The following is a 20,437-nucleotide window of genomic DNA, read 5'->3' on the forward strand; positions in this document are numbered from 1 at the left end:
GGCAGATTCTAGAGAAGAGTTATATCACCTGGGTGATCAGTGCAGAGATATGTCACAAGCCCCCTGTAGGCAGAGCCTAGACAAGAGTTATATCACCTGGGTGATCAGTGCAGTGATATGTCACAATGCCGTGTAGCCAGAGCCTAGACTAAAGTTACAGCACCTGAGAGATCAGTGCAGAAATATGTCACAATGTCCCCAGTAGGCAGAGACCAGGCAAGATTTGGATCACCTCAGGATCAGTGCAGAGATATGTCTCAATCCCCCTGTGAGCACAGCCTAGACAACAGTTACATCACCTCGTTTAACAGTGCAGAGATATGTCAAAATGCCACTGTAGGCAGAGCCTACACAAGTGTTACATCACTTAGGTGGTCAGTGCAGAGATATATAACAATACCCCCTGTAAATAGAGCCTAGACAAGAGTTACATCACCTGGGTGATCAGTGCAGAGATCTGTCACAATGCCCCTTTAGGCAGACCATAGACCAGAGTAACATCACCTGGGTGATCAGTGTAGATATATGTCACAATGCCCCCATAGGCAAACCCAAGACAAGATTCCATCACCTGGGTGATCACTGCAGACATGTGTGACAATGCCCCCAGTAAGCAGAGCCTAGAGAAGGGTCCCATCACCTGGGTGATCAGTGCAGAGATATTTCACAATGCCCTTGCAGGCAGAGCCTACACAAGTGTTACATCACTTAGGTGATCAGTGTAGAGATATGTCACAATACCCCCTGTAAGCAGAGCCTAGAAAAGAGTTACATCATCTGGGTGATCAGTGCAGAGATATGTGTCAAGGTCCCTTTAAGCAGGGCCTATAAAATAGTTTAATCACCTGAGTGATCAGTGCAGAGATCAGTCACAATGCCCCTTTAGGCAGAGCTCAGACCAGTGTTGCATCACCTGGGTGATCAGTGCAGAGATATGTCACAAAGACTTCTGTAGGCACAGCCCATACAAGGATAACATCACCTAGGTGATCAGTGCAGTGATATGTAACAAAATTCCCTGTAGACAGTGCCTAGACAAGACTTCCATCACCTGGGTGACCGGTGCAGATATATGTCACAACTCCACCTCTAGGCAGAGTATAGAGAAGAGTCCCATCCCCTGGGTGATCAGTGCAGAGATATTTCACAATGCCCCCTGGAGGCAGAGAGTGGACAAGAGTTACATAACCTAGGTGATCTGTGCAGAGCTATGTCAAAACGCCCCAGTAGGCAGAGCCTAGATAAATGTTACATCACCTGGGTGATCATTGCAGAGATACGTCACAATACACCCAGTAGGTGGAGCCTAGACAAGAGTCTCATCACCTGGGTGATCAGTGCAGAGATACATCACAATACCCCTGTAGGTGGAAACTAGACAAGAGTTACATCACCTGGGTGATCAGTACAGAATATGTCACAAAGCCCCTGTAGGCAGAGCCTAAATAAGAGTTACATCTCCTAGATGATCAGTGCAGAAATATGTCACGAAGCCCCTGTAGGCCGAGCCTAGACAAGAGTTACATCTCCTGGGTTATCAGTGCAAAGTTATGTCACAAAGTCCCCTGTAGAAAAATCCCAGAAAACTGTTACAACACCTGGGTGATCACTGGAGATATCTGTCACAATTCCCCTTTAGGCACAGCTTAGACAAGCGTTACATCACATGAATGATCAGTGCAGAGATATGTCACTATGCTCCCATAGGCAGATCCAAGACAAGAGTCCATCAGCTGGGTGATCAGCGCAGAAATATGCCACAATGCCACCAGTAGGCACATAGAGACAACAGTTACATCACCTGCGTGATCACTGCAGAGATATGTCACAATGCCCCTGTAGGCAGAGCCTAGACAAGAGTCCTATCACCTGGGTGATCAGTGCAGAGTTATGTCACAATGCCATTGTAGGCAGAGCCTAGACAAGGGTTAAATCAGCTGTGTGATCAGTGAAGTGACATGTCACAATGTCCCCTGTTAGCAGATCCCAGACAAGAGTTGCACCACCTCGGTGATCAGTGCAGAGATATGTCTCAATGCCCGCTGTCGGTGAAGCCTATAAAAGAGTTACATCATCTCGGTGATCAGTGCAGTGATATGTTAAAATGCCCCTGTAGGCAGAGGCTAGGCAAGAGTTACATCACCTGGTTTATCAGTGCAGAGATATCTCACAATACCCCCTGCAAGCAGAGCCTAGACAAGGGTTACATCACGTGGGTGATCAGTGCAGAGATATGTCATAAATCCCACTTTAGGCAAAGCCTAGACAACTTTTACATCACCTCAGCGATCAGTGCAGAGATATGTCCCAATGTCCCTCTAGGCAGAGCTTAGACAAGAGTCACATCTCCTGGGTGATCAGTGAAGTGATAAGTCACAATGCCCCCATAGGCAGAGCCTTGACAAGAGTTACATAACCCGGGTGATCCGTGCAGAGTAATGTCACAACATCCTCTCTAGGCAGAGACTAGAAAATAGTTACATCACCTGGGTGATCAGTGCAGAGATATGTCACAATGACCCCTGTAGGCAGATCCTAGACAAGAGTTACATCACTTGGATGATCAGTGCAGAGATATGTCACAATGCCACTGTAGGCAGAGTGTAGAGAAGAGTTAAATGACCTAGGTCATCAGTGCATAGATACATCGCCATGTCCCTGTAGGCAGAGCCTTGAGAAGTGGTACATCACCTGTGTGATCATTGCAGGGATATGTCGCAAAGCACCCTGTAGGCAGATCCTAGAAAATAGTTACATCACCTGGTTTATCAGTGCAGAGATATGTCACAATGCCACTGTAGGCAGAGCCTAGACAAGAGTTACAAGACCTAGGTGATCAGTGCAGAGATACATCGCAATGCCCCTCTAGGCAGAGCCTTGACAAGTGGTATATAACCTGGGTGATCATTGCAGGGATATGTCACAAAGCACCCTGTAGGCAGATCCTAGAGAAGAGTTATATCATCAGGGTGATCAGTGCAGAGATATGTCACAAGCCCCCTGTAAGCACAGCCTAGACAAGAGTTATATCACCTGGGTGATCAGTGCAGTGATATGTCACAATGCCGTGTAGCCAGAGCCTAGACTAAAGTTACCGCACCGGGGAGATCAGTGCAGAGAGGTGTCACAATGTCCCCAGTAGGCAGAGACCATGCAAGAGTTGGATCACCTTGGGATCAGTGCAGAGATATGTGTCAATCCCCCTCTGGGCACAGCTTAGACAAGAGTTACATCACCTCGTTTAACAGTGCAGAGATATGTCAAAATGCCCATGTAGGCAGAGCCTACACAAGTGTTCCACCACTTATGTGATCAGGGCAGAGATATGTCACAATACCCCCTTTAAGCAGAGCCTAGGCCAGAGTTACATGACCTGGGTGATCAGTGCAGAGATATATGACAAGGCCCCTTTAAGCAGAGCCTAGACAATAGTTACATCACCTGAGTGATCAGTGCACAGATCTGTCACAATGACCCTTTAGACAGAGCTTAGACCAGAGTTACATCACCTGGGTGATCAGTGCAGAGATATGTCAGAACGCCCCCATTGGCAAATCCAAGACATGAGTTCGTCACGTGGGTGACCAGTGCAGAAATATGTGACAATGCCCCCAGTAGGCAGAGCCTAGAGAAGAGTCCCATCACCTGGGTGATCAGTGCAGAGATATTTCACAATGCACCTGCAGGCAGAGCGTAAGCAAGTGTTACATCACCTAGATGATCAGGGCAGAGATATGTCACAAGGCCCCCTGTAGGCAGAGCTTGGACAAGTGTTACATTACCTTGGTGATCAATGCAGTGATATGTCACTATGCCCGGTAGGCAGAGCCTAATCACACTTTACATAACCTGGGTGATCAGTGCAGAGATATGTCTGAAAGCCCCCATATATAGAGCCTAGACAAGAGTCCCATTACCTGGGTGATCTCTGCAGAAATATGTCACAATGTCCCATAGGCAGATCCAACTCAAGAGTTACGTCTCCTGGGTGATCAGTGTAGAGATATGTCACAATGCCCCCGTAGGCAGAGCCTAGACAAAAGTCCCATCACCTGGGTGATCATTGCAGAGATATTTCACAAAGCTCCTGTAGGCAGAGCCTAGACAAGGGTTACATCACATTGTTGATTTGTTCAGAGATGTGTCATGCTGACTGTTTGCTCCCGGAGCTCTGCGGGCACCCAGAAATATGCAGGGAAGTGTGGAAGACCAGCATGGTGCCTTCGCTCTCCTTGCCAGTTTCTAAACCGGCCGCACTGCAGACTCCCCATGTTGACGCACACGGGAATCCATCATCAGGCCATCACGCCGGGGAGGCATCTTCTCTCTGGGGTTTCACTCTGGTCTCCTACGTGGAAATGAAGGAGAGCAACACGCCTGTGCGTGTGAGACTGTCCCGGTAATGGCGACACACACAGGCACTGCCTCCTTCACGGAGAGAGGTCCTGGAACACTCAAGACTCCCAGGGAAGTTCATATCCACACTCCCCTCCACCGTCCCAGGCAGGATTCTCCCTGCTGAAGACGCGTGGGAGCCCAGAGAGCCTCTTCAAGTTCCCACGGGATTCCTGGAGAGGTCCGGAGAACCAGCCCCCGAAACGCACACCCCTCACCCCTTCCCCCTCGCCCCCTTCCTCTTTGTCTCTCCAGCCCCACCACCACCATCACCATGCCCACCCCCCACTCACCACCACCAGCCGGCCTCAGGCCTCGATGTCCTGGGACCGTTCCGGGGTGGGGTGTGCTGTCCCAGATCTCACCGCCATTCATGAAGTGGTGGAGACTGCCTGCCTGCAGGCCTTTATAAGAGCCGCTGGTTGGCTGTCCGGGGAGGCCTCCTGGCTGCACCTGCCGCAGTGCACAGGCTGGCTGAGGTGCACGGGAGCCTGCCGGCCTCTCTCTGCCCGTGTCCATCCATGAAATTCCAGCCGGGGCTCCCCGCGATGGCCCTCCCAACACCTTCGGACGGCACAATCCCCGTGGAAGCCTGGGGACGGGGACGGCGAAGGAGACTCGTTTGGACCCAGAGCCAAAGCGGGGCCCTGTGAGCCTGCTTTGAACGGAACCCGTACCCAGGCATCACCACCAGAGAACGGCTGGCCCAGGCCATCGGCTTTCCTGAGCCCTGGGTCCAGATTTGGTTTCAGAATGAGAGGTCATGCCAGCTGAGGCAGCACCGGCAGGAATCTCTGCCCTGGCCTGGGAGACGTGGCCCGCAAGAAGGCAGGCAAATGCGGACCACCGTCACCGGATCCCAGACTGCCCTTCTCCTCCGAGCCTTTGAGAAGGATCGCTTTCCAGACATCGCCGCCAGGGAAGAGCTGGCCAGAGAGACGGGCATCCCGGAGTCCAGGATTCAGATATGGTTTCAGAATCAAAGGGCCAGGCACCCGGGACAGGCTGGCAGGGAGCCCGCGCAGGCAGACGGCCTGTGCAACGCGGCCCCTGGCAGGTGTCACTCTGCTCCCTCGTGGGTCGCCTTTGCCCACACAGGCGTGTGGGGAATGGGGCTTCCTGCACCCCACGTGCCCTGTGTGCCTAGAAATCTCCCACAGGGGGCTTTGGTGAGCCAGGGAGCAAGGGCCGTCCCCATGCTCCAGCCCAGCCAGGCCGCGCCGGGAGAGGGGATCTCCCAACCTGCCCCGGCACGCGGGGAATTTGCCTAAGCCACCTCGGCTCCTCCGGAAGGGGCGCTCTCCCACCCTCAGGCTCCTTGGTGGCCTCCGCACCCGGGCAAAAGCCGGGAGGACCGGGACCCGCAGCGGGACAGCCTGCCGGGCCCTTGCGCTGTTGGACAGCCTGGGCCTGCTGAAACGGGGCCACAGGGCCAAGGTGTGTTTGCGCCACCCATGTCCCAGGGGAGTCCATGGTGGGGCTGGGGCCACCTCGCCAGCCCGTGCCCCCTGAGGCCTCCGCACGGCAGGGGCAGATGCAATGCTTCCCGGCACCCTCCCAGGTGTTCCAGGAGCTGGGGCACTCATCTGCACTCCCCTCCGGCCTGCTGCTGGATGAGCTCCTGGCGAGCCCGCAGTTTCTGCAGCAGGCTCTACATTTCCTAGAAACGGAGGCCCCAGGGGACTTGGAGTCCTTGGAAGAGGCCACCTCGCTGGAAGCACCCCTCAGCGAGGAAGAATATCGGGCTCTGCTGGAGGAGATTTAGGACGTGGGGTTGGGAAGGGGTCGGGTCGGGGCAGGGCGGTGGCCTCTCTTTCACGGGGAACACCTGGATGAATATGGAGGGGTGTGTCTTCTCCCCAACCCCTCCACTGGGCTGACGGGCCTGGGATTCCTGCCTTCTAGGTCTAGGCCCGGTGAGAGGCTCCACCCAGCGGAGAACTGCCATTCTTTCCTGGGCACGCAGACCTCTAGCTCTCTTTCCCGGCCTCCTGGCTAGACCTGCGTTCATTGTGCACCACGGCTGACGTGCAAGGGAGCCCGCTGGCCTCTCTGTGCCCTTGTCCATCCGTGAAATTCCGGCTGAGGCTCTCGCAACACCTTCTGATACTGTTTAGTCAAAGCCTGGAGAATAGTTACATCTCCTGGATGATCAGTTCAGAAATATGTCACAATGCCCTCTCCCAGCGGAGCCTAGAGAAGATTTGCATCATTTGGGTGATTAGAGCAGAGATATATCACAATGTCCCCTGTACAAAAAGCCTGGAAATGATTTACATCACCTCAGTGATCAGTGCATATGTATGTCAGAAATCCCCAGTAGGCTGAACCTAGACAAGGGTTACATCACTTAGGTGATCAGTGTAGAGATAAGTGAAAATTCCCGTGTACACAGAGCCTTGACAAGTGTTACATCACCTACTGATCAGTGCAGGTATAAGTCATAAAGCCTCCTGTAGGCAGAGTGTAGACAAGTGTTTATTCCCTGGGGTGGTCAGTGCAGAGGTATGTGACAAAGCCCCTGTAAGCAGAACCTTGACAAGGGTTACATCACCTGTTTGATCAGGGGAAATGTATATCACAAAGCCCCCTGTAGGAAAAGCCCAGACAGTTGTTACATCACCTGGGTCAGCAGTGGAGAGATCTGTCACAATGCCCCTGTAGGCAGAGCTTAGACAAGGGTTACATCACCTGGGTGATCAGTGCAGTGATATGTCACAAAAATCCCAGTAGACAGAGCCTAGACAAGAGTTACATCACCTGGGTGATCAGTGCAGATATTTGACACAATGTTCCCATAAACAGAGCCTAGACAAGACTTCCATCACCTGGGTGATCAGTGCAGAGTTATGTCACAAATCCCCCTCTAGGCAGAATATAGAGAAGAGCCCCATCTCCTGGGTGATCAGTGCAGAGATAGTTCACAATGACCCTGTTGGCAGAGAGTAGACAAGAGTTACATAACCAAGGTGATCTGTGTAGAGTTACATCACAATATCCCCTGCAGGTGGAACCTAGACAAGAGTAACCTCACCTGGTTGATCAGCGGAGATATACGTCACAATACCCCCGTAGGTGGAGCCTAGACAAGAGTTACATCACATGGGTGATCAGTACAGATATATGTAACAAAGCCCCTGTAGGCAGAGCCTAAATAAGAGTTACATCACCTGGGTGATCAGTGCAGAAATATGTCACAAAGCCCTTGTAGGCCGAGCCTAGAAAAGAGTTACATCTCCTGGGTGATCAGTGCAAAGATATGTCACAAAGCCCCCTGTAGACAAATCCCAGAAAATTGTTACATCTCCTGGGTGATCAGTGGAGGTATCTGTCACAATTCCCCTTTAGGCGCAGCTTAGACAAGCGTTACATCACATGAGTGATCAGTGCAGAGATATGTCAATATGCCCCCATAGGCAGATCCAAGACAAGAGTCCATCACCTGGGTGATGAGTGCAGAAATATGCCACAATGCCGCCAGTAGGCAGATATAGACAAGAGTTACATCACCTGCATGATCACTGCAGAGATATGTCACAATGCCACCGTAGGCAGAGCCTAGACAAGAGTCCCATCACCTGGGTGATCAGTGCAGAGTTATATCACAATGCCCCCTTTTGGCAGAGCCTAGACAAGGGTTACATCACCTGGGTGATCAGTGCAGAGATGTGTCACAAGCTCCCTGTAGCCAGAGCCTAGACAAGTTACATCAGCTGTGTGATCAGTGCAGTGACATGTCACAATGTCCCTGTAGCCATATCCTTGACAAAAGTGACGTCACCTGGGTGATCAGTGCGGAGATATGTCACAATGTCTCCAGTAGGCCGAGCCTAGACAAGAGTTACATCACCTTGGTGATCAGTGTGGAGATATGTCATAATATCTCCAGTAGGCAGAGCCTAGACAAGTGTTACATAACGCGGGTGATCCGTGCAGAGTGATGTCACAACGTCCTCTGTAGGCAGACACTAGAAAAGACTTACAAAACCTGGGTGATAAGTGCAGAGATATGTCACAATGCCCCCTGTAGAAAGAGCATAGAGAAGACTTGCATCACCTGGGTGATCAGTGCAGATATGTCACAATGTCCCCTGTAGGCAAAGCCTAGGAAAGAGTGACATCACCTTTGTCATCAGTTCAGTGATATGTGAAAACGCCCCTGTAGGCAGAACCTAGACAAGAGTCCCATCACCTGGGTGATCAGTGCAGAAATATGTCACAATGCCCCCATAGACAGATTCAACACAAGAGTTACATCACCTGGGTGATCAGTATACAGATATGTCACAATGCTCCCACAGGCAGAGCCTAGACAAAAGTCCCATCACCTAGGTGATCAGTGCAGAGATGTGTCACAAAGCCGCTGTAGGCAGAGCCTAGACAAGTATTACATCACTTTGTTGATCAGTTCAGAGATGTGTCATGCTGACTGTTTGCTCCCAGAGCTCTGCGGGCACCCGGAAACTTGCATGGAATGGGGGAAGACTGGCATGGTGCCTTCGCTCTCCTTGCCAGTTTCCAAGCCAGCCACACTGCAGACTCCCCATGTTGCCGCACACGGGAATCCATCGTCAGGCCATCACGCTGGGGAGGCATCTTCTCTCTGGGTTCTCGCTCTGGTCTCCTACGTGGAAATGAACGAGTGCCACACGCCTGTGTGTGTGAGACTGTCCCGGCAATGGCGACACCCACAGGCACTGCCTCCTTCACGGAGTGTGGGACTGGAACTCTCAAGACTCCCACGGAGGTTCAATTCCACACTCCCCTCCACCATCCCAGGCCGGTTTCTCCCTGCTGAAGACGCGTGGGAGCCCAGAAAGCGACTTCCAGTTCCCATGGGATTCCTGGAGATGTCCGGAGAGCCAGCCCCTGAAATGCTCCCGTCTCACCCCTTCCCCCTCGCCCCCTTCCTCTTCGTCTCTCTGGCCCCACCACCAGCATCACCACGCCCTCCCCCCACACCACACCACCCCACGGCCGCAGGCCTCGACGCCCTGGGACCCCTCCGTGGTGGGGCGGCCTGTCCCAGGGCTCAACACCATTCATGAAGTGGTGGAGCCAGCCTGCATGAGGGCCTTTATAAGAGCCCCTGGCTGGCTGTCCGGGCAGGCCTCCTGGCTGCACCTGCCGCAGTGCACTGGCCGGCTGAGGTGCACGGGAGCCCACCGTACTCTCTCTGCCCATGTCCGTCCGTGAAATTCCAGCCGGGGATCCCCACGATGGCCCTCCCGACAACTTCGGACAGCACCCTCCCCGCGGAAGCCCTGGGACGGGGATGGCGAAGACACGTTTGAACACCGCGCTAAAGCGAGGCCCTGCGAGCCTGCTTTGTGCGGAACTCGTACCCGGGCAACGCCACCAGAGAACGGCTGGCCCAGGCCATCGGCATTCTGGAGCCCAGGGTGCAGATTTGGTTCCAGAATGAGAGGTCACGCCAGCTGAGGCAGCACCGGTGGGAAACTCAGTCCTGGCCCGGAAGATGAGGCCCGCAAGAAGGCAGGTGAAAGCGGACCGCCGTCACCGGATCCCAGACCGCCCTGCTCCTCCAAGCCTATGAGAAGTATGGCTTTCCAGGCATCACTGCCAGGGAAGATCTGGCCAGAGACACGGGACTACCGGATTCCAGGATTCAGATCTGGTTTCAGAATCGAAGGGCCAGGCATCCAGGACAGGCTGGCAGACCGCCCGCACAGGCAGGGGGCCTGTGCAACGCAGCCTCTGGCGGATGTCACCCTGCTCCCTCATGGGTCGCCTTCGCCCAAACTGGCGCGTGGGGAATGGGGCTTCGCACACCCCACGTGCCCTGCGCGCCTGGGGCTCTCCCACAGGGGGCTTTCGTGAGTCAGGGAGCAAGGGCCGTCCCCGTGCTCCAGCCCAGCCAGGCCGCGCTGACAGAGGGGATCTCCCAACATGTGCCGGCACGCGGGGTTTTGCCTAAGCGGCCCTGGCTCCTCTGGAAGGGGCGCTCTCCCACCCTCAGGCTCCTCAGTGCCCTCTGCACCTGGGCAAAAGCCGGGAGGACCAGGACACGTTCCGCGGCGGCCTGTCAGGCCCTTGCGCGGTGGGACAGCCTGGGCCCGCTCAAGCGGGGCCACAGGGCCAAGGTGTGGTTGTGCCACCAGCCTCCCAGGGGAGTCCGTGGTGGGGCTGGGGCCATGGTCCCAAGGTCGCCGGGGCGGCGTGGGAACCCCAAGCCAGGGCAGCTCCACCTCACCAGCCCGTGATCCCGGAGGCTTCCGCGAGGCAGGGGCAGATGCAAGACATCCCGGCGCCCTCCCAGGCACTCCAGGAGCCGGGGCGCTCATCTGCACTCCCCTCCGGCCTGCTGCTGGATGAGCTCCTGGCGAGCCCGGAGTTTCTGCAGAAACAGAGTTTCTCCGTTTCCTAGAAACGGAGGCCCCGGGGGAGCTGGAGGCCTTGGAAGAGGCTGCCTCACTGGAAGCACCCCTCAGTGCTGAAGGTGGGAGAGCGACCCTTCTGAAAGAGCAGGGGCAGCATAGGCAAAATCCCTTCATGCAGGGGCAGGTTGGGAGATCCCCTCTGCCAGCGCGGCCTGGCTGGGCTGGAGCACGGGGATGGCCCTCGCTCCCTGGCTCACCAAAGCCCCCTGTGGGAGAGCCCCAGGTGAGTAGGACACGTGGGGTGCGGGAATCCCCGTTCTCCACGCGCTGGTGTGAGCGAAGGCGACCCATGAGGGAGCAGGGTGTCACCCTCCGGGGACCGCGTTGCACCGACCGCCTGCCTGAGCAGGGGCCCTGCCAGCCTGTCCCGGTTGCCTGGCCCTTCAATTCTGAAACCAGATCTGAATCCTGGACTCCAGGAGGCCCGCCTCTCTGGCCAGTTCTTCCCTGGCGGCGATGCCTGGTAAGCGATCCTTCTCAAAGGCTCGGAGGAGCAGGGCGATCTGGGATCCAGTGTCGGTGGTCCGCTTTCACCTGCCTTCTTGCAGGCCGCGTCTCCCGGGCCAGGGCTGAGGTTCCCTCCGATGCTGCCTCAGCTGGCGTGACCTCTCATTCCGAAACCAAATATGGACCCTGGGCTCCGGAATGCCGATGGCCTGGGCCAGCCGTTCTCTGGTGGCGATGCCCGGGTATGGGTTCCGCACAAAGCAGGCACACAGGGCGTTGCTTTGGCTCGGGGTCCAAACGAGTCTCCTTCGCCGTCCCCGTCCCTGGGCTTCTGCAGCGAGGGTGCCGTCTGAAGGCGTTGGGAGGGCCATCGCGCAGAGCCTCAGCCAGAATATCACGGACAGACACGGACAGAGAGAGGCCGGCGGGCTCCCAGGCACCTCAGCCGGCCTGTGCACTGTGGCAGATGCAGCCAGGAGGCCTGCCCGAACAGCCAGCCAGCGGCTCCTATAAAGGCCCACAGGCAGGCATGCTCCACCCCTTCATGAATGGCGGTGAGCCCTGAGACAGCCCATCCAACCCTGGAAGGGTCTCAGGGCGTCGAGGTCTGCGGCTGGGGTGTGGTGGGGTGGGAGGGGAGGTCGTGGTGATGGCGGTGTTCAGGACGGAGAGACGAAGAGGAAGGGGGCTAGGGGGAAGGAGTGACAGGGGCGCGTTTCTTGAACTGGCTCTCCGGACCTCTCCAGGAATCCCACTGGAACTGGAAGCCACTCTCCGGGCTCCCACGCGTCTTCAGCAGGGAGAAACCGGCCTGGGAGGGAGGGGAGTGTGGATCTGAACCCCCGTGGGAGTCTTGAGTTTTCCAGGCACTCTCTCAGTGAAGGAGGCAGTGCCTGTGGGTGTCGCCGTTGCCGGGACAGTGTCACAGGCGCAGGCATGTGGCTGTCCTTCATTTCCACATAAGAGACCAGAGCAAGACCCCAGAGAGAAGATGCCTCCCCGGCGTGATGGCCTGACGATGGACTCCGGTGTGCGGCAACGTGGGGAGTCTGCAGTGTGGCCGGTTTGGAAACTGACAAGGAGAGCGAAGGCACCATGCGGGTCTTCCACACTTCCCTGCATGTTTCTGGGTGCCCGCAGAGCGCTGGGAGCAAACAGTCAGCATGACACATCTCTGAACTGATCAACAAAGTGATGTAACACTTCTGTAGCGTCTGCCTACAGGGGCTTTGTGACATATCACTGCACTGATCACCCAGGTGATGGGACTTTTGTCTAGGCTCTGCCTATGGGGGCATTGTGACATATCTCTACACTGATCAACCAGGTGATGTAACTCTAGGGTTGGATCAGCCTATGGCGGCATTGTGACATATTTCTGCACTGATCATCCAGGTGATGGGACTCTTGTCTAGGCTCTGTGTATGGGGGCTTTGTGACATACCTCTGCACTGATCACCCAGGTGATGTAACGCTTGACAAGGTTCTGCCTAAGGGGCATAGTGACATATCACTGCATTGATCACTGAGGAGATGTAACTCTTGTCCAGGCTCTGCCTATACGGGGCCTTGTGACATATCTCTGCACTGATTATCTAGGTGATGTAACTCTTGCTTACGCTCTACCTGCAGGGGCATTGTGAAATATCTCTGCAATGATCACCCAGGTGATGGGACTCTTCTCTAGGCTCTGCCTACTGGGGGCATTATCAGATATTTCTGCACTGCTCACCCAGGTGACGGACTCTAGTCCTACATTTGCCTATGGGTGCATTGTGACATATCTCTGCACTGATCACCCAGGTGATGTAACTCTGGTCTAAGCTCTGCCTAAAGGGGCATTGTGACATATCTCTGCACTTACCCAGGTGATGTAACTGTTGTATAAGCTATGCCTACAGGGGAATTGTGAGAGATCTCGCCACTGATCACCCAAGTGATGTATCTATTGTCTAGGCTGTGCCTACAGAGGACTTTGCGACATACCTTTGCACTGATCACCCAGGTGATGTAACTCATCTAAGTTCTGCCTACAGGAGATTTGTGACATATCTCTGCACTGATCACTTAGGTGATGTAACACTTTTATAAGCACTGCCTACAAGGAATTTTGACAAATCTCTGCACTGATCACCTAGGTGATGTAACTCTTGTTTACCCTCTGCCCAAAGGGAGCATTGTGAAATATCTCTGCACTGATCACCCAGGTGATTCAACTCTTGTCTAGCATCTGCCAACAGGGGGTATTGTGAAATATCTCTGCACTGATCAACTTGGTGATGTAACTCTTGTCTAGGCTCTGCCTACAGGGGCGTTTTCACATATAACTGAACTGATGACAAAGGTGATGTAACGTTTGCCTAGGCTTTGCCTACAGGGGACATTGTGACATATCTCTGCACTGATCATGCAGGTGATGGGACTCTACTCTAGTCTCTGCCTACAGAGGGCGTAGTGACATCACTCTGCAAAGATCACCCTGGTTATGTAACTCTTGTCTAGGCTCTGCCTATGGGGGCATTGTGACTTATCTCTGCACTGATCACCCAGGAGAAGTGACTCTCTTCTAAGTTCTGCCTAGAGGGAAATTGGGACATATCTCTGCACTGAATGGTGAGGTGATGTAAAACCTTCCAAGGCTTTGCCTACAGTGGGATTTATGACATATCTCTGCCCTGATCTCCCAGGTGGTGTAACTCTTGTCTAGGCTCTGCCTACTGGAGACATTGTGACATATATCCTCACTGATCACCCAGGTGATGTCACAATTATCAAGGATATGGCTACAGGGACACTGTGACATGTCACTGCACTGATCACACAGCTGATGTAACTCTTGTCTAGGCTCTGGCTACAGGGGAGTTGTGACACATCTCTGCGCTGATCACCCAGGTGATGTAACCGTTTTCTAGGCTCTGCCAAAAGGGGGCATTGTGACATAACTCTGCACTGATCACCCAGATGATGGGACTCTTGTCTAGGCTCTGCCTACAGGGGCATTGTGACATATCTCTGCAGTGATCACGCAGGTGATATAACTCTTGTCTATATCTGCCTACTGGCGGCATTGTGGCATATTTCTGCACTCATCACCCAGGTGATAGACTCTTGTCTTGGATCTGCCTATGGGGGCATAGTGACATATCTCTGCAGTGATCACTCATGTGATGTAACGCTTGTTTAAGCTGCGCCTAAAGGGGAATTGTGACAGATATCTCCGCTGATCACCCAGGTGATGTAACAATTTTCTGTGATTTGTCTACAGGGGACTTTGTGACATATGTTTGCACTGATCACCCAGGAGATGTAACTCTTGTCTAGGCTCGGCCTACAAGGGCTTTGTGACATATTTCTGCACTTATCACCCAGGAGATGTGTCTCTTGTTTTGCCTCTGCCTACAGATGGTATTCTGACGTATCTCTGCACTGATCACCCAGGTGATGTAACTCTTGTCTAGGCTCCACCAACAGGGGGTATTGTGACGTATCTCTGCACTGGTCACCCAGGTGATGTAACATTTATCTAGGCTCTGCCTACTGGGGCGTTTTGATATAGCTCTGCACAGATCACCTAGGTTATGTAACTCTTGTCCACTCTCTGCCTCCAGGGGGCATTGTGAAATATCTCTGCACTGATCACCCAGGTAATGGGACTCTTCTCTATAATTTGCCTAGAGGGGGATTTATGACATATCTCTGCACTGATCACCCAGGTGATGGAAGTCTTGTCTAGGCTCTTTTTATGGGAGTGTTGTGTCAAATATCTGCACTTATAACCCAGGTGGTGTAACTCTTTTCTAGGCTCTGTCTACAGGGATTTTTGTGACATATCTCTGCACTGATCACCTAGGTGATGTAAGCCTTGTATGGGCTTCACCTACAGAAGTCTGTGACATATCTATGCACTGACCTCTGAGGTGATGCAACTCCTGTCTAGACACTGCCTACAAGAGACATTGGTACATATCTCTTCATTGATCACCCAGGTGATGGACACTCTTCTTAGATCTGCCTACATGGACATTGTGACACATCTCTGAACTGATTAACCAAGTGATGAAACACTTGTCTAGGCTCTGCCTACAGGGACTTTGTGACACATCTCTGCACTGCTCTGTGGAGTCTCTCACTGGGCCTAGACCTAGAAGGCAGGAATCCTAGGCCGGTCAGACCTGTGGAAAGGGCGGGCGGAAGACACGCACCTTCTTAGCCAGTCAGGTGTTCCCCGCGAAAGAGAGGACACCTCCCTGCCCCGACCCGACCCCGTCCCAACCCCGCGTCCTAAATCTCCTCCAGCAGAGCCCCGTATACTTCCTCGCTTAGGGGTGCTTCCAGCAAGGCGGCCTCTTCCAAGGCCTGCAGCTCCCCTGGGGCCTCCGTTTCTACGAAATGTTGTGCCTGCTGCAGAAACTCCGGGCTCGCCAGGAGCTCATCCAGCAGCAGGCCGGAGGGGAGTGCAGAGGAGCACCCCTGCTCCTGGAGCGCCTAGGAAGGCCCCGGAAAGCCTTGCATCTGCCCCTGCCGCAAGGAGGCCTCCGTGGGCTCGGGCTGGCTAGGTGGAGCTGCCCCGGCTTGGGGTTCCCACGCCGCCCTGGCGACCTGAGACCCCGGCCCTAACTCCACCACGGACTCGCTTGGGACGCGAGTGGCGTGAACACAACTTGGCCCTGTGGCCCCGCTTGTGCGGGCCCAGGCTGTCCCACTGCGCAAAGGCCCGGCAGTTCGTTGTGCTGCGGGTCCAGGTCCTCCCGGCTTTTGCCCTGGTGTGGAGGCGACCGAGGAGCCTGAGGGTGGGAGAGCGCCCCTTCTGGAGGAGCCGGGGTGGTGTACGCAAAATCTCCGCGTGCCGGGGCAGGTGCGGAGATCCCCTCTGCCGGTGCGGTGGGGCTGGGCTAGAGCACGGGGATGGCCCTCGTTCCCTGGCTCACGAAAGGCCCCTGTGGGAGAGCCCCAGGTGCACAGGGCACGTGGGGAGCGGGAAGCCCCGTTCCCGACGCGCCGGTGTGGGCAAAGGCAACCCACGAGGGAGCTGGGTGACACCCGCCAGGGTCCGCATTGCACAGGCCGCCTGCCTACGCAGGCGCCCTGCCAGCCTGTCCCGGATGCCTGGCGCTTTGACTCTGAAACGAGATCTGAATCCTGGACTCCGGGAGGCCCGTCTCTCTGGCCAGCTCTTCCCTAGCGACAATGCCTGGAAAGCGATCCTTCTCAAAGGCTTGGAGGAGCAGGGCGGTCTGTGATCTGGTGACGGCGGTCAGCTTTTGCCTGCCTTCTTGCGGGCCGCGTCTCCTGGGCCAGGGCCGAGATACCTACTGGTGCTGCCTCAGCTGGCGTGATCTCTCATTCTGAAACCAAATCTGGACCCAGGGCTCTGGAATGCTGATGGCCTGGGCTAGCCGTTCTCTGGTGGTGATGCCCGGGTACAGGTTCCACTAAAAGGCTCGCAGGGCCTCGCTTTGGCTCGGGGTCCAAAAGAGTCTCCTTCGCCGTCCCCGTCCCTGGGCTTCCTGGGGGAGGGTGCCATCTGAAGGTGTCGGGAGGGCCATCACTGGGAGCCCCGGTCAGAATTTCACGGAAGGACACGGGCAGAGAGAGGCCAGAGGCTACCGTGCACCTCAGCCGGCCTGTGCACTGCAGAAGGAGCAAGCAGGAGGCCTGCCCGCAGAGCCAGCCAGCGGCTCTTATAAAGGCCTGCAGGCAGGCAGGCTCCACCACTTCCTGAATGGCGGTGAGCCCTGGGACAGCCCACCCCACCACAGAATGGTCCCAGGGCATGGAGGCCTGCGGCCGGGGGTGTGCTGGTGTTGGGGGGTAGGGCATGGTGATGGTGGAGATGGGGCCGGAGAGACGAAGAGGAAGGGGTGAGGGGGAAGTGGTGAGGGCGGCGCATTTCTGGGGCTGGCTCTCCGGACCCCTCCAGGATTCCTGTGGGAACGGGAAGAGGCTCTCTGGGCTCCCACGCATCTTCAGCAGGGAGAAACCGGCCTGGGAGTGTGGAGGGGAGTGTGGAACTGAACCCCCGTGGGAGTCTGGAGTGTTCCAGGCCCTCTCTCCGTGAAGGAGGCAGTGCCTGTGGGTGTCGCCGTTGCCGCAACAGTCTCACACACGGAGGCGTGTGGCTCTCGTTCATATCCATGTAGGAGACCAGAGCGAGACCCCAGAGAGGATGCCTCCCCGGCCTGATGGCCTGATGATGGATTCCCGTGTGCTGCAACATGGGGATTCTGCAGTGTGGCCGGTTTGGAAACTGGCAAGGAGAGCGAAGGCACCATGCTGGTCTTCCACCATTCCCTGCATGTTTCCGGGTGCCCGCAGAGCTCCGGGAGCAAACAGTCAGCAAGACACATCTCTGAACTGACCAATAAAGTGATGTACCACTTGTCTAAGCTCTGCCTACAGGGGCTTTGTGACATATCTCTGCACTGATCAGCCAGGTGATGGGACTTTGTCTAGGCTCTGCCTATGGGGGCATTGTGACATATCTCTACACTGATCACCCAGGTGAAGTAACACTTGTGTTGGATCTGCCCATGGGGGCATAGTGACATATTTCTGCACTGATCACCCAGGTGATGGGACTCTTGTCTAGGCTCTGTTATGGGGGCTTTGTAACATATATCTGCACTGCTCACCCAGGTGATGTAATGCGTGACTACGTTCTGCCTACAGGGCATAGTGACATATCACTGCATTGATCACCGAAGTGATGTAACTCTTGTCCAGGCTCTGACTATAGCGGCCTTGTGACATATCTCTGCACTGATCATCTAGGTGATGTAACTCTTGCTTACGCTCTGCCTGCAGGGGCATTGTGAAATACCTGTGCACTGATCACCCAGGTGATGGGACTTTTCTCTAGGCTCTTCCTACTGGGGGCATTGTCACATATTTCTGCACTGATCACTCAGGTGACGGACTCTCGTCTTGGATTTGCGTATGGGGGCATTGTGACATATCTCTTCACTGATCACCGAGGTGATGTAACTCTAGTCTAGGCTCTGCTTACAGGGGGTATTGTGACATATCTCTGCAATGATCACCTAAGTGACGTAACACTTGTGTAGGCTCTGCCTACAGGGGCATTTTGACATATCTCTGCACTGTTAAACAAGGTGATGTAACTCTTGTCTAGACTGTGCCCACAGGGGGATTGAGAAATATATCTGCACTGATCCCGAGGTGATCAAACTCATGCCTGGTCTCTGCCTACTGGGGACATTGTGACATATCTCTGCACTGATCACCCAGGTGCTGTAACTTTAGTCTACGCTCTGGCTACACGGCTTTGTGACATATCACTGCACTGATCACCCAGGTGATATAACCCTTGTCTAGGCTTTGCCTACAGGGGGCTTTTGACATATCTCTGCACTGATCACCCAGGTGATATAACTCTTCTCTAGGATCTGCCTACAGGGTGCTTTGGGACATATCCCTGCAATGATCACCCAGGCGATATACCACTTGCCAAGGCTCTGCCTACAGGGGCATTGTGATGTATCTCTGAACTGATCACATAGGTCATGTAACTCTTGTCTAGGCTCTGCCTACGGTGGCATTGAGACATATCTCTGCACTGATCATCCAAGTGATGTAACACTTGTCTAGAATCTGCCTAAAGGGACTTTGTGACATAACTCTGCACTGATCATCCAGGTGATGGGTATTTGGTCTAGGCTCTGCCTAAGGGGGCATTGTGGCATATTTCCGGACTGATCACCCAGATGACGGACTCTTCTCTTGGATCTGCCTATGGTGGCATTGTGACATATCCCTGCACTGATCACCCAGGTGATGTAACTGTTGTATAAGCTCTGCCTACAGGGGAATTGTGAGAGATCTCGCCACTGATCCCCGAAGTGATGTAACTATTGTCCAGGCTTTGCCTACACGGGGCTTTGTGACATACGTTTGCACTGACCACCCCGGTGACGTAACTCATCTAAGTTCTGCGTACAGGAGCTTTGTGACATATCTCTGCACTGATCACTTAGGTGATGTAACACTTTTGTAAGCACTCTGTACAGGGAATTTTGACAAATCTCTGCACTGATCACCTAGGTGATGTAACTCTTGTCTACCCTCTGCCCAAAGGGGACATTGTGAAATATCTCTGCACTGATCGCCCAGGTGATTCAACTCTTGTCTAGTATATGCCTATAGGGGTTATTGTGAAATATCTCTGCACTGATCAACTAGGTGGTGTAACTCTTGTCTAGGCTCTGCCTACAGGTGCGTTTTCACATATCCCTGAACTGATGACAAAGGTGATGTAAATCTTTACTAGGCTTTGCCTACAGGGGATATTGTGACATATCTCTGCACTGATCACCCAGGTGATGCAACTCTTCTCTATGCTCTGAATACACGGGACATTGTTACATATCTCTGCACTGATCACCCAGGTGATGCTACTCTTCTCTCTGCTCTGCCTACATGGGGCATTGGGACATATCTCTGCACTGATCACCCAGGTGATGTAACTCTTTTCTAGTCTCTGCCTACATAGGGCGCTGTGACATCACTCTGCACGGATCACCCGGGTTATGTAACCCTTGTCTAGACTCTGCCTATGGGGGCATTGTGATTTATCTCTGCACTTGTTTCCCAGGAGTTGTGACACTTGTCTAAGCTCTGCCTAGAGGGACATTGGGACGTATCTCTGCACTGATCACTTAGGTGATGTAGAATTTGTCTAGTCTTTGCCTACAGTGGGATTTATGACATATCTCTGCACTGATCACCCAGGTGATGTAACTCTTGTCTAGGCTCTGCTTACAGGGGGTATTGTGAGATATCTCTGCACTGATCACCCAGGTGATGTAACTCTTGTCTAGGCTCTGCTTACAGCGGGTATTGTGAGATATCTCTGCACTGATAACCCAGGTGATGTAATTCTAGTCTGGGCTCTGCCTACATGGGCATTATAACATATCACTGCACTGATCACAGAGATGATGTATCTCTTGTATAGGCTTCGCCGACATGAGGCATTGAGACATATCTCTGCACTGACCACTGAGGTGATGCATCTCTTGTCTGGGATCTGCTTACAGGGGGCATTGTGACATATCTCTGCCCTGATGACCCAGGTTATGTAACTCTTGGCTAGGCTCTCCCTACTGGAGAAATTGTGACATATCTCCGCACTGATCACCCAGGTGATGTCACTTTTGTCAAGGATATGGCTACAG

The 20,437-nt window shown here is 54.1% G+C and overlaps 4 pseudogenes; 2 read left to right on the forward strand and 2 right to left on the reverse strand.

Moving 5' to 3' along the window:
• The first annotated feature begins 4,874 nt into the window (after positions 1-4,874).
• Positions 4,875-6,160, forward strand: LOC117978882 (double homeobox protein 4-like protein 4; annotated as a pseudogene).
• A 3,454-nt stretch (positions 6,161-9,614) lies between these two features.
• On the forward strand, positions 9,615-10,853 carry LOC134729030 (double homeobox protein 4C-like; annotated as a pseudogene).
• Positions 10,854-11,101: 248 nt separating this feature from the next.
• Positions 11,102-11,686, reverse strand: LOC100986449 (double homeobox protein 4C-like; annotated as a pseudogene).
• Positions 11,687-15,625: 3,939 nt separating this feature from the next.
• On the reverse strand, positions 15,626-17,570 carry LOC129393823 (double homeobox protein 4C-like; annotated as a pseudogene).
• Between the last annotated feature and the right edge of the window lie 2,867 nt (positions 17,571-20,437).

This window comes from Pan paniscus, chromosome 15, assembly GCF_029289425.2.
Source record: "Pan paniscus chromosome 15, NHGRI_mPanPan1-v2.0_pri, whole genome shotgun sequence".
Lineage (NCBI taxonomy): Eukaryota > Metazoa > Chordata > Mammalia > Primates > Hominidae > Pan > Pan paniscus.